The sequence below is a fragment of the Zingiber officinale genome, chromosome 1A (genome assembly GCF_018446385.1).
Source record: "Zingiber officinale cultivar Zhangliang chromosome 1A, Zo_v1.1, whole genome shotgun sequence".
NCBI classification, from domain to species: Eukaryota; Viridiplantae; Streptophyta; class Magnoliopsida; order Zingiberales; family Zingiberaceae; genus Zingiber; species Zingiber officinale.
This window is the reverse complement of record NC_055987.1, coordinates 178,150,132-178,163,194: the sequence shown is the minus strand read 5'-3', so window position 1 is coordinate 178,163,194 and position 13,063 is coordinate 178,150,132.

Sequence of the window (13,063 nt, the reverse complement as noted above, 5' to 3'; positions counted from 1 at the left end):
AAAGGATAATATGAGACATTTAAAGGTCAAGAAGTGTGGAATTGGTTTGACAGCTCTAATAATAGTATCGAGAGCTAGACTACATAGGCAACATAGCAAAAGATGACATGTGAAACAAATTGTGAGTTTGATGCATCTAAGGAACTAAAGATCTAACCGAAGATGAACTCTCTTTGATAAGTACAATAAAAACTAAAATATTTCTTATCTTTACGCTCATTTTCAAACTCATTAATTAAAACCTATAATAAATGGAGATAGAAAAACTTATCACAATTGCATATGTGACGAGAGATAGAATTTAAAACCTATCACAATTTAATTTCTTGTATTAATTTTATCCCAAGATTATAGTGCAACGGTTAAGTCTTTTAAGTGATTAACCAAAGGTTTTAGAGTGAAACCGATTACTTTTAGGATTAATTAGTTTGAAGAACCGGATATCTAGATTAAAAAAATAAATGACAACTATGAGAACGAATACAAATTTTATATCAAGATGATGTTTTTTTTAAGATGAGTATTTTCAATGGTTTAATTTTGTTATAAAATTGTCATGCAATAAGCTTGTGATGGATTTTATAGCCACTTTTGACCGTTATAATTGAAAATGATGAAACTATTTTATCACCTCTTTATTGGAATTCAAAATTTTGGTCCTCTTATATTGAGGGTTTTATTATTACACCACACTCGTGGGAGCATGTATCATCTATTTTGTTTACATAATACAAGGTGCTAGGGGTTATCATGGAAAGGAAGAAATAGAAAATCAATGTTAATTAAGCCTCAAAATAGTGGTTGTTGGTAGGGTCTTATGATGACGCCAAAGGAATAGAGAAAAATTTTATAGTTTAACAAAAAAAACTTAATCACTTGATATGTTATTTTAATCTCACCATGAGCCTCTTATTATCTTATTCTATTTAATCTTATCTGCAGATGTAATTGATTGGTTACAGAATAATTTTAACTAATTAATTTAGTTAGATATAATAATTTTCATTACAAGAGATTAAATAAAATCTTATCCAATTAATTTTCGACTAATTAAATTTCAAAATATTTAAAAATATATATCTTTGTGATAATTTTATAACCATTATATAGTTACTCTAGAATTACATTTCACTCCAACTTAATTTTTACAATACATATAAAATTAATTTAAGCTAAAATAAGTTCAAATTCAAATTAATTACCTCTTCTTATAAGTTTCCATCCCTCAATTTATATTACATAAATTAATTGTTAATTTTATTATTAAGCTAACTTAATTAATTAAATTAATTAATTAAGAGTTTAACCTTGTAAAATTTTAATTAATCAATGACATGCCTTGTTCGAACTAGGCTTGCCAACACGCTAGTTCGCGTGAACAATAAAAATGTCAGAACAAACTATAGAAAAAAAAAACTAAATAATATGTGCATATCTTTCAAATAACTCTACTAGTATTATGTACATATTTCTTAATAATTAACTAGAGGTCAAAGACAAAGGAGAGTAAGCATAAAGTGTAAATTTAAAATAAGAGAGATGTGCATGAAATGTAATGAAAGAGGATAACAACGTAATTTATAATTTATGTTTCTTTGACATTCGTCTTTTATTCTCTTCTTAATGAGTTCTTAATTTCTCTTTTTTTTCAATATTACACACCTTATCTTCTTACTTTATCTACTACTTATTATAATTTTATCAAGAAGGTGAACGACATGTAATTTATGGTGCAATTGATCTTTGATCAAGGTTGATCATATTCGAATTAACTCGAGTTAACTCAAGTTAGGATTTCAATATTTGATCAATATATTAGTTGGTCAAGTGAGACGTCAAGTAAGTCAAGGTTGATGATATACCTGACAATCAATCAATATGTTAAGTTGGTTGAGTAAAAAGTTAAGTAAGTCAAAAGTAATCAGATATTTAGCAAGATATGAAAAACCCAAGTGGGGCACGGTGGACCAAACACTTAGCAATCAGAAGTCCAACATTGAGTTGGCATGAGACAAAAAGTCCAAGTGAGTCACGGTTGATCGAAAACTTGGCGATTAAAACTCCAACATGGAGTTGGCAAGAAATGGAAAGTCTAAGTGGATCATGATTGACCAGACACTTGGTGATCAGAAGTCCAACAAGTAGTTGCCATAAGGTGTGCAGTCCTAACAAATCAAGGTTGACCGAATGTAAAATAATGATGAAGTCCTAACGGATCAAGGTTGATCGAATGTTGGTAACAAGAAAGTCCCAACAGGTCAAGATTGAGCATATGCTAGGAAACGAAAAATCTCAACAAGTCAAGGTTGGTCGGGTGTCGAGTAAAAAAAATTCTGGTAAGTTGAGGTCAATTGAATACTTGACAAGATAAGAATTTGTCTTTGATAAGGCTAAAATAGGAGTGTTAATTAATTCATAGGGTGCATTGATGGACTAATGGACGTAAAATCCTGACTTGTACATTGTTGCTACAGTAATATATCATGAACAATGTTTTGCTATAGCATTTTTTGCGATAGCAGTCGACTAATGGATTTAATCAGTTGACTAATGATCACTATAACAGTGTACAAGCTTCAAAACTCAACTGATTATGATCAGTCGACTAATAGAGTGTATCAATTGACTGATGTCATTATATTGTTGAGCGAATAGAGACTTCAGAACTCGACTACGAGATTTAACTATTCATGATAAGTCGAATTTAGGATTTATCAGTCGATCGATGGAGGTCAAACAAGTTAAGAAAGAGTCATTTTACAAGTTTAAAAAGTCATATTCTATTGGGCAATCAACTGATGGATAAGATCAGTCGATTCCTTGATAGAAATCAGCCCGAACAACAACCCTATAAACAAAGTTTTTGAGTTATTTTGAAGATATCAGTTCTTGAGAGTTTGGAGAGTGTTGCAATTATTTTCCACCACTAAGAAACAATCCAAAGTGATGAAAGAGCAAGCAAAGAAAAGTTTTCATTGTAAAGTCATTTTCACTTTCACTTGTATTTGCATTCTTTTTTCTTTTTCTATTGTTGTGAAAATAAGTTGTAAGAGACTTCTCCGCCTCCGGAAAGTATCCGACAAGGAGAAGATTTAATGGTGGTAGATCGCTAAGATTAGGCCTTGGATTAGTCACCCTAAGAGATGGATACCAAATAAAATTAAGGTGTTGTGCATGTAGCGTTAAGTTTGATTCAAATATTCCGCTACGCATTCAAACGATAAGCTTACAATTGAGACGTAACAATCGAAACTATTCACTCCCACTCCTCTAGCTCACAAGATCCTAATAATATATTCATCAAGGATATGTTATATAAGTAAAGATGAATGACCTACAATACACTCATCAAGGATGTGTCATATATGTAAAGGTGAATAACCTGGAATCCATGTATCAAGTATGTGTTGTATAAGTCAAGGTGAATGATCTCTAATCCACCTAGCTATTATGAACACATCATGTATAAATGTAAATATAAAGGTAAGCGACCTATAACCCACACGAGAAGAATGCACCACTGTATAAAAAGTGAATGAGCCGCAATCCACTCGTAATAAATTGCATCTCATGTGATCCAGTGATAAGGACGGGGGACCCTCATAGGCGGGAGGTCAACGGCACGTGGAGGTCAAAGGTCAAGAGAGTCAACCCGGAGGCAGGCCTACCGATCGGGGCACCGCAGTGCCGACCGGCCGTGAATCCCCGAACCAAATGAAAGACAACCCGACTAGGGGTCGGGTTTCCGATGCTCAAGGTAAAAAGGTTTCATGGGTCGAGCGGGCTGTCCGTTCGGCCGGCGCACAAGGAAACACAGACAGGAGCAGTCTCATCCGAGCATATGACCGATGCAGAAGTGATATGCCTGTCGAGCGGGCGATCCGATCGGCCCTGGAACAGACAGGGGACGCAAGAGGACAAAGGAGACAGAGGATAACATCATTCTCGAGACACCTGCCGCCGACGAGTAGCAGAGTTGGCGGCCGAACCGTACACAGAATCGTACGGTGGAAGCTTCCACCGTCACATCCGGGATATGCTTGGATGATTGCGGAATGGCGCTAGAGGCACTTTTCTGACACAGGCTCGTTAAGGTAAGTTTGGGGAAGCGTGCACGCATCGGGAAGCGTGCTCGCATTTCCCCGGGGCCCTATATAAGGACCCTCTGACGTCGACGAAGGAATGCACACATCTCTACTGTAGCCTCGTTACGCTGCTTCTCTCGTTGCCTGACTTGAGCGTCGGAGGGTCGTCGCCGGGAAACCCCTCCCGGCTCGGCTTCTTTGAAGGATCGTCGGAGAGCTACACCACCACCAGTCGGAGACAGCGGAGCGTGCCACGTCCCCAGCGTCCGTCGACTCAGCGCTCGGACAGGATCAAATTGGCGCCATCTGTGGGAACACACTTGAATCCGAGCCAAGAAGATGGAAGAAGCTGGACGTCAACTTTTGGTAACGCTCTCTCCCGAGGAGCTCGAAGCACTCGTCCAAGCGCGAGCCGCAAAAATTGTGGAGCAGCAACAAAAAGCTCAGGCTGAGCGGGCAGCACAGCGGGCAACATCAGCCTCAGGGGGCCGAGCGCCACCCGAAGATAGGCAAGAGCAGCTCTCAATATGGGGGCAAAACAAGGGGCTGACCGGCACATAGATGGGGGCGCCGCCCGCCCCGATACCTTTTCATCGGACCCTATTCCAGACGCCCTCGGAGGTGGCGCAAGCCAATCAAGACAAGGGATCCTCATCAGACGAGGCACCCATCCGGGACGTCAGAAAAGGAAAGGCGCCCCGATCGGACTCGTCGCCCGAGCGGACCAACCGGCAGTTCTCAGACGCCATTCTTCGCGATCCACTGCCGAGGCATTATGTGCCCCCTGCGATCGGGGAGTACAACGGGACAACCGACCCAGACGACCACCTGGGTAAATTCGACAGCACCGCCACTCTGCATCAGTACACAAATGGTGTAAAATGTCGAGTGTTCCTCACAACGCTTTCGGGATCGGCGCATCGGTGGTTTCGAAGACTGCCGGACGGCTCCATCACAATTTTCAAGGAATTCCGAACGGCGTTCCTCCATCATTTTGCCAGCAGTAGGCGCCACCAGAAGACAAGCATCAGCTTGTTTGCAATCAAGCAAGGCGGAAGGGAGCCGCTCCGAGCGTACATTCAGCGCTTCAACCAGGTGGCCATGGACATTCCAACGGTCACCTCAGAAACAATGGTTAACGCGTTCACGCAAGGGCTCGTGGACGGTGACTTCTTCCGATCGCTCATCCGGAAGCAGCCTCGGGACTACGACCACATGCTACATAAAGCCAACACATACATCAATGTGGAGGAAGTCCAGGCAGCGAGAAGAAAAGAAGCCCAAAGTGACCAACCAGCTCCCGCCGAGCGGAAGCAGCCAATCAGTCACCAGCCACCTAGAGGACCGCGAGCCGAAGTCGCCCGTCCTCATCAGCACACTCAGCCGCACGCCGTCCAGCAAGTTGCGGCTGATCGGCCCAAGCCCAAGGGGAAGGTATGGACCCCAATATTTTGTTCACTCCATCAGTCGGCCACTCACAATACCCGCGACTGTCAGAGCCTCCCCTCCATCGCTCATCCCGCACCGAGGAGTTACCGGCGCCGATCGCCTTCACCAGATCGGCAACATCGACAACGGAGCCCCGTGCAAAGGATAGAAAGGCGATCCCCCGAGCGGCATCATCGTCGGCAGCACGGAGCCCACCACCGAGCGTCAAATGAATGACCTCGACCTTCCGCTCGGGAGGAGGAAAATAGGGGCAACGTATCTCGGGGAGAAATCAGCATCATCGTTGGGGGCCCGACCGGCGGAGATTCCAACAGAGCCAGAAAGGCCCACGCAAGGCAATTGACGATCCATGTGGTCGGCTGCAGCAAGGAAAGGGCGAGCGGACCTGAGATCAGCTTCGGACCCAGGGACCTCCAAGGAGTTGAAGTCCCTCATGATGACGCCCTAATCATCCGAGCGGTAATAGCCAATTATATTATTCACCGCATTTTCATTGACACAGGCAGCTCAGTCAACATAATTTTCAAGAAGGCCTTCGACCAACTACAAATTGACCGAGCCGAACTACTGCCAATGACGACTCCCCTCTACGGATTCACGGGGAACGAAGTCTTGCCGGTCGGCCAAGTCCGACTAGCTATCTCGTTTGGCGAGGAGCCGCTCAGAAGGACAAGGACCACCACCTTCATCATGGTCAATGCTCCTTCTGCATACAACGTCATCCTGGGGTGACCGCTTTCAACGAGTTCCGAGCGGTCGTCTCCACTTTCTACTAGAAGATCAAATTCCCGGTGGAGGATAAAGTAGGGGAGGTGCGGGGAGACTAGCTGATCGCTCGGAGATGCTACGTGGAGATGGTCCAAGCCGAAGCCAAGTCCACTCGGAAAGTGCTGCGGGTAGAGGTACATGCTATTACTGAAAAACCTCCTTCTTTAGTTTATGAAGAAAAGGAGGAGGTGCAGATTGACCCATCCCGACCGGAGGCCACCACCTTCATAGCATCCGATCTGGAGGAGAAGCAGAAGGAGAAGTTGATCCAGTGCTTGCGGTGAAACTGCGACGTCTTCTCCTGGTCGACCCATGAGCTGCCGGGGGTCTCGCCGAGCGTAGCGCAACATAAACTTCATGTCCGGCCGGACGCTCGTCCGGTGAAGCAAAGGAAGAGGGACTTCAGCGCGGAGCAAAATGTGATCATCCGGGCGGAGGTAGAGAAGCTTCTAGAGGCCGGCCACATAAGGGAAGTACAATTCTCAAGTTGGCTTGCAAATGTGGTCCTGGTTTCCAAGCCGGGCAACAAGTGGAGAGTCTGCATCGACTTCCGGGACTTGAACAAGGCTTGCCCGAAGGACTTCTACCCCCTTCCCCGGATCGATCAGCTGGTGGACTCCACGGGCGGGTGCGAGCTGATATGCATGCTGGATGCATACCAAGGCTACCATTAAGTGTCGCTTGCCCGAGAATACCAAGAGAAGGTCAGCTTCATCACGGCGGACGACATGTATTGCTACAATGTAATGTCGTTCGGGCTGAAGAACGCGGGAGCCACCTACCAGCGCCTGATGAACAAGGTCTTCAGGGATCAGATCGGACGCAACTTGGAAGTGTACGTGGATGACATACTTATCAAGTCCTTCCGGGCGGCCGATCTCTACGCGGACATGGAGGAGACCTTCCAAACGTTGAGAAGGTATGACGTCAAACTTAACCCTCAGAAGTGCCTGTTCGGGGCAAAAGGCGGGCGCTTCCTGGGCTACATTGTGACCGAGCGGGGTATAGAGGTAAACCCCAGCAAGATAAAGGCATTGCAAGACATGCCGCCTCCCAGAAATCTCCAAGAGGTACAGCGTCTCACCGGTCAGATAACGGCGCTGTCAAGGTTCATTTCTAAGACGGCCGACCGGAGCTTGCCATTTTTCAAGATCCTCTGTAAAGCCACCAGGTTCCAATGGGACAAGGAGTGCGATCGGGCATTCAAGGAATTGAAGACTTATCTGAATTCCTTACTCGTGTTGGCAAAACCAGCCGCAGGGGAGCCGCTCCGCATTTATTTATCTTCAACTGAGCATGCTGTGGGCTCAGCATTAGTATGGCCGAGCGGTGAGGAACAGCTAGTGTACTTTTTGAGTCATATCTTAAAGGATGCTGAGTCTCGCTACACCAGTCTTGAGAAGTTGGCTTTCGCCTTGGTACTCGCCGCTCGGAGGTTGCGCCCTTACTTTTTGGCGCACACCATTATTGTAATGACGAATAGCCCGCTAGCAAGAGTACTCCTAATCCCTGAAGCATCCAGTCGGCTCATCAAGTGGACGACGGAGCTAAGTAAATTTGACATCCAATATCAACCCCGCTCGGCGATCAAAGCGCAGTCCTTAGCAGATTTCATGACCGAAGTACAAAAGCCCGAGCCCGAAGCTACATGGAAAATATATGTGGACGGGTTGTCCACTCGGCTCGGAAGTGAAATTGGGATCATGCTACTGTCGCCTCAGGGAGAGCGGATGCATTTATCCGTCCGGCTAGATTATCGGACAACCAATAATGAGGCGGAATACGAAGCCCTCATAGCTGGATTGCAAGTCGCACGGCATGTTGGAGCCAGTCGGGTCGTGATCCACTCAGATTCCCAGCTTGCAGCTCAGCAACTCATGGGCGCTTTTGAGATAAACAATGCAAGACTCCGATTATACGCGGAGGCCTTTGAGAAACTCAAGACCAGATGGTAGCGCATATAGACCAGATGGAAGGCCTCACATTCCCAAGCGATTGGAGAACAATCATCATGGAGTTTCTGCGCTCAGGGGCCTCACCGTCCGATCGGGATGAAGCTCAATTACTAAGGAGGAGGGTCGGCCGGTTCACTCTCATCGGAGATCAGCTTTACAAAAAGGCTTTCTCCCGACCGCTGCTAAATTGCATCAGCTCAAAAGACGCAGAGTACATTCTTCAGGAGGTACACCAAGGATCTTGCGGAGGTCATCCGGGCGGCCGATCTTTGGCTAGGAATATCTTGCTGGCCGGATACTTCTGGCCAACGCTACATGAGGACGCCGCTCGGACCGTCGCCACGTGCCTCTCCTGTCAGAAGTACCATAATTTCTCGCATAGGCCGACAGAGGAAATGAAAGCGTCCACCGTGTCTTGCCCGTTCGACCAGTGGGGCATGGACATCGTAGGACCCTTCCCTATGGCGACCGGACAAAGGAAGTTTCTGTTGGTGGCGGTAGATTACTTCTCCAAGTGGGTGGAGGCTGAGCCATTAGCCAAGATAACCGAGCACATGGTCAAAAAATTCATCTAGCAAAACATCATCTGTCGGTTCGGCATTCCGCGTCGGCTCGTGTCGGACAACGGACGACAGTTCGTCGAAAGTCAGCTCGAGGAATGGTGCAAGGGATATGGCATTGAGCAACACTTCACATCCGTGGCGTATCCCCAAAGCAATGGTCAAGCCGAAGTAGCCAACCAGGAGATACTCCGAAGTCTTTGAGCTCGGCTCGACCACATGGGAGGAAGCTGGGTGGACGAGCTGCCGGGAGTCTTATGGGCCATCCGCACGACCCCTAAGGAGGGAACGGGAGTAACCCCGTTCCACCTGGTGTATGGAGGCGAGGTGGTCGTCCCAGTCGAAGTCGGCGTAGAGTCTGCCCGGATCCAGAACTACGATGAAGATAATGCCGAGCGGAGGCAGCTAGAATTAGACTTGGTCGACGAGGAGCGAGCCAAGACGTCCGTCCGGCTGATGGACTACAGGGAGTGAATGAAACAGAACTACAACCGTCGCGTGATTCCTCGAGCATTCCAGGTGGGCGACTTGGTATGGAAGAAAGTGAAGTCGGTCGAGGATGTAGGCAAGTTAGAGGCTCCCTGGGCGGGACCGTTCAAAGTTATCGAGAAGCTCCGATCGGGAGCCTACTACTTGGAAGATGAGGATGGACGAAGGCTAGAGAGGCCATGGAGCACAAATCACCTCCAGCCCTATCGGGTTGGATGAAAGGTGCGCAGATGTAATATATTTTGAATATTCTGTTCGGATGTATTATCTGGTTACAGGAATGAAAGCTATAAGAACAAAGCAAAGGCATGACTCTGACACACCGAGCGGGTAGAAAAATGATGCCGTGGCGAAGACCCCGTGCTGTTCGGCCGGGAGTATATTACCCGAGGCCAAAGCTCGATGGCAAAGACCCCGTGTTGTTCGGCCGGGAGTATATTATCCGAGCCAAAGCTCGATGGCGAAGACCCCATACCGTTCGGCCGAGATTATATTATCCGAGCCAAAGCTCGATGGCTAAGACCCCATGTCGTTCGGCCGAGAGTATATTACCCGAGGCCAAAGCTCGATGGCAAAGATCCCGTGCCGTTCGGCCGGGAGTATATTATCCGAGCCAATGTCGATGACCCCGTGCCGTTAGGCTGGGAGTATATTATCGGAGCCCAATGCTCGATGGCGAAGACCCCGTGCCGTTCGGCCGGGACTATATTATCCGAGCCAAAGCTCGATGGCGAAGACCCCGTGCCGTTCGTCCAGGAGTATATTATCCGAGCCAAATGCTCGATGATGAAGACCCCGTGCCGTTCGGCCGGGAGCATGTTATCTGAGCTACCAGCTCATCATTGAAGACCATCGAGCGGCGACGTTAAACTCTAGAGTCGGACCGGCGACTATAAACCCCCCCGGCTTGAAGACCGTCGAGCGGCGACGTTAAACTCTAGAGTCGGACCGGCGACTATAAACCCCCTGGCTTGAAGGCCGTCGAGCGGCGACGTTAAATTCTAGAGTCGGACCGGCGACTATAAACCCCCCGGCTTGAAGACCGTCAAGCGGCGACGTTAAACTCTAGAGTCATAAACCCCCCGGTCGGAAAAAGACAATAAAGAGGTTGACTTGTGAGTTGATTGGCCGATCGGCCAAGTTAACAAGGGAACTTCGTGAATATCTATCGGGAATCCCCTTTTAAAGTGGGGGGTGGTCAGGCGAGCGGCCTAGTTATGTAGAATACTTCATGAAAAATTCCTTAGGAAAACAAGGCAGGATGAGAAACAATTAACGAAGGGGAAAGAAAGGGGAGACGCGAACGGCAGTAATTCGCGAGCCGATCGGAAGACATAAGCATTGACAAAGAAAAAAGATCAAGTTACTAAAAATACGGCATGTCTTCATTACAATTTATGCCCTTGAAGCCGATCGGAAGAGTTACAAAAAAACATAACTCAAGAAATCATAAACGCTCCTCACTCCAGGGGCTTGAAGATGGACTCCAGAACAGTTTCCAACAGGCTGGCCATGTCTCGAGGAGGGATAAAGGTGTCCTCTGGGAGATGGCCCTTGGCCTTTAGGTAAACGGTGGTCGCCCGGATGACCTCTTCGAAGGACAGAACTAACCGATTGCTAAACTTTTCACCAAATGTGCCCGATCGAAGGTAGTTCTGTCTCATCACCTTAAAACGGTCAGCTTCTCCGTCCTCGTATTCCTTTAGCGCCGCTCGGGAGGAGTCGAGAGCCTCTTGGAGCTCTTCCTTATCTGCTTGCAGTTGAGCTTCAGTGGCAGATCGACTCTCTTTCTCAGCAGATAGCAGGTCGGTCAATTCTGTGACGCGCTGCTCCAGCGCTCGGACCTGCACCTTCATCGCGTCCGGATCAGCAATGACCCTATTTTTTCTGTTGGTTGCCACAGTGATCTGGTGGTCATGAGACTTGACCTGGACTTCGAGTCCGGCTACCCTGGTTTCCAGGCCAGAAGACTTGTGTCGTTCGACCGATAGCAGTTTCTCTATCTAGGTCAGCTCGGACCTAAGCGTCGCATATGAGGACCCTTCAGCTGGCGCCCCTTCAGAAATTTGGAGTTTCTTCAACTCCTCCTCCAGTTCAGCCAGACGATTGCTGACCGCAATATTCTCCACCCATTGCTGCGATCGGACGGGATAATGTCAGGAACCTGGTGAAGTCGTTATAATAGCGTGTTAAGAAACATACCCCGGTGGCTTGCTGCATATGGTTGTTCGCCAGCTGACCGGGAGTCATCAAGGCAACTCGGGCCCTCGCATCTTCCCACGTCTGGGCGAGCAGCCCTCGGATGGTAACTTGATGCTCGGGAGCGGCAGGCTGATCCGCCGCCAAAAGGAACTCCTCGGTGGGAAGACGGAGGACGAACTTGATCATTCGGCGACTGCTCGGATCGGATTGGGAAGAAACGGCTCGGCTGGATGACTCACGAGCAGTGAAGAAGTAATGTCCGAACGCTTGAGCCGAAGGCGTACCCGGGGCACAGAACTAACGGGTTGCGCCCCAACAGAAGCCGCTGGTTGGTCGAGCTGGGAGGGAGTCCGATCAGAGGAGATGGCTTCATGTGCGGCGGGTAGCGGGTCGATTGCCTCTCGGGGGGCGTCGACCGGCCCAAGCACTGGCTCAGCATGCGCAATGGTCGTCCGACGAAGCTTGCGTATTATCAGTGGGGAATCGCCCGCCGATCGCTCCACATCCTCTGACGTCGGCTGCTGACCAGCCGAAGAGATATCATCCCCGGCCACTCCAGTTGCAGGGGCCGGAGCGGCAGACTCTCGAGCCTCAGTTGGAGTTCCCCCGCTTTCGCCCTCATGCGAGCCGACCGGCGCGATGCCTCGATCGACCATCTCCTGGGCCGCCACCTCCTCAATTTCGGTAGCCTTCAACTTTAGCCAATCAGCAACCTTGGTGCGCCATATGATGTCAGCTGCATAACAGAAGAATAAATCAGTTAGACCAAAAGGAAAAAAGGACAAGGAAAGCGCTTACCCAGGCTGCTCGGAAGCTTTGCTCGGATCGGGCTCAAGCCAAATATATACAGCACCCCCTCGTGGAGTAGTTTATCGATGCTGAACCTCTGGCCGGCCAGTAGATTGGCTGCATGAAGATAGTCCGGCTGGCTCTTGTATTTACCGAGGTCAGGCGGGCTCAGCACGGTGGTCTGCCACTAGGTGTGAAAGGATGGCAGTTCGGGAAAGCGAAGGTAAAAATAATTTTCTTTCCAGTACTTGTTCGAAGTCGACATCTTATCGAAGAAGACGAGGCCGATCCGCGACTGGAAGAGGAAGGTACCCTACTCGGACTGTTTGGGATAGTAAAAGTAATGGAAGACTTTGGGGACTAGGGGAATGTCGTGCAACTTGAAATGGATTACTACGCTGCACAGCAACCTAAAAGAGTTGGGGACAAGCTGGCCGAGTGGGATGCGGAAATAGTTACAAACCTCCCGGATGAAAGAGTGTAGAGGGAAGCGCAGACCGGCCACAAATTGGTTGTGGAAGAAGCAAACAATGTCGATCGGCGAATTATGGGGCCGATCAGAAGAGGTGGCTAAAACTAGTCTATGGTCAGAAGTCAGTTCAAATTCGTTAAGAAAGCGTCCCGCGTCAATTTCGTCGAACCGACTGACCATTGTCATATACCACAAGCCAAGAGAAGGATCAGAAGGCTGCGAGGTGCTAGCCATCGCTGGAACAGTAGCAAGGAAAGAAGAACCGATGAAAGAGAAATGAAAGGGTTGATGGAG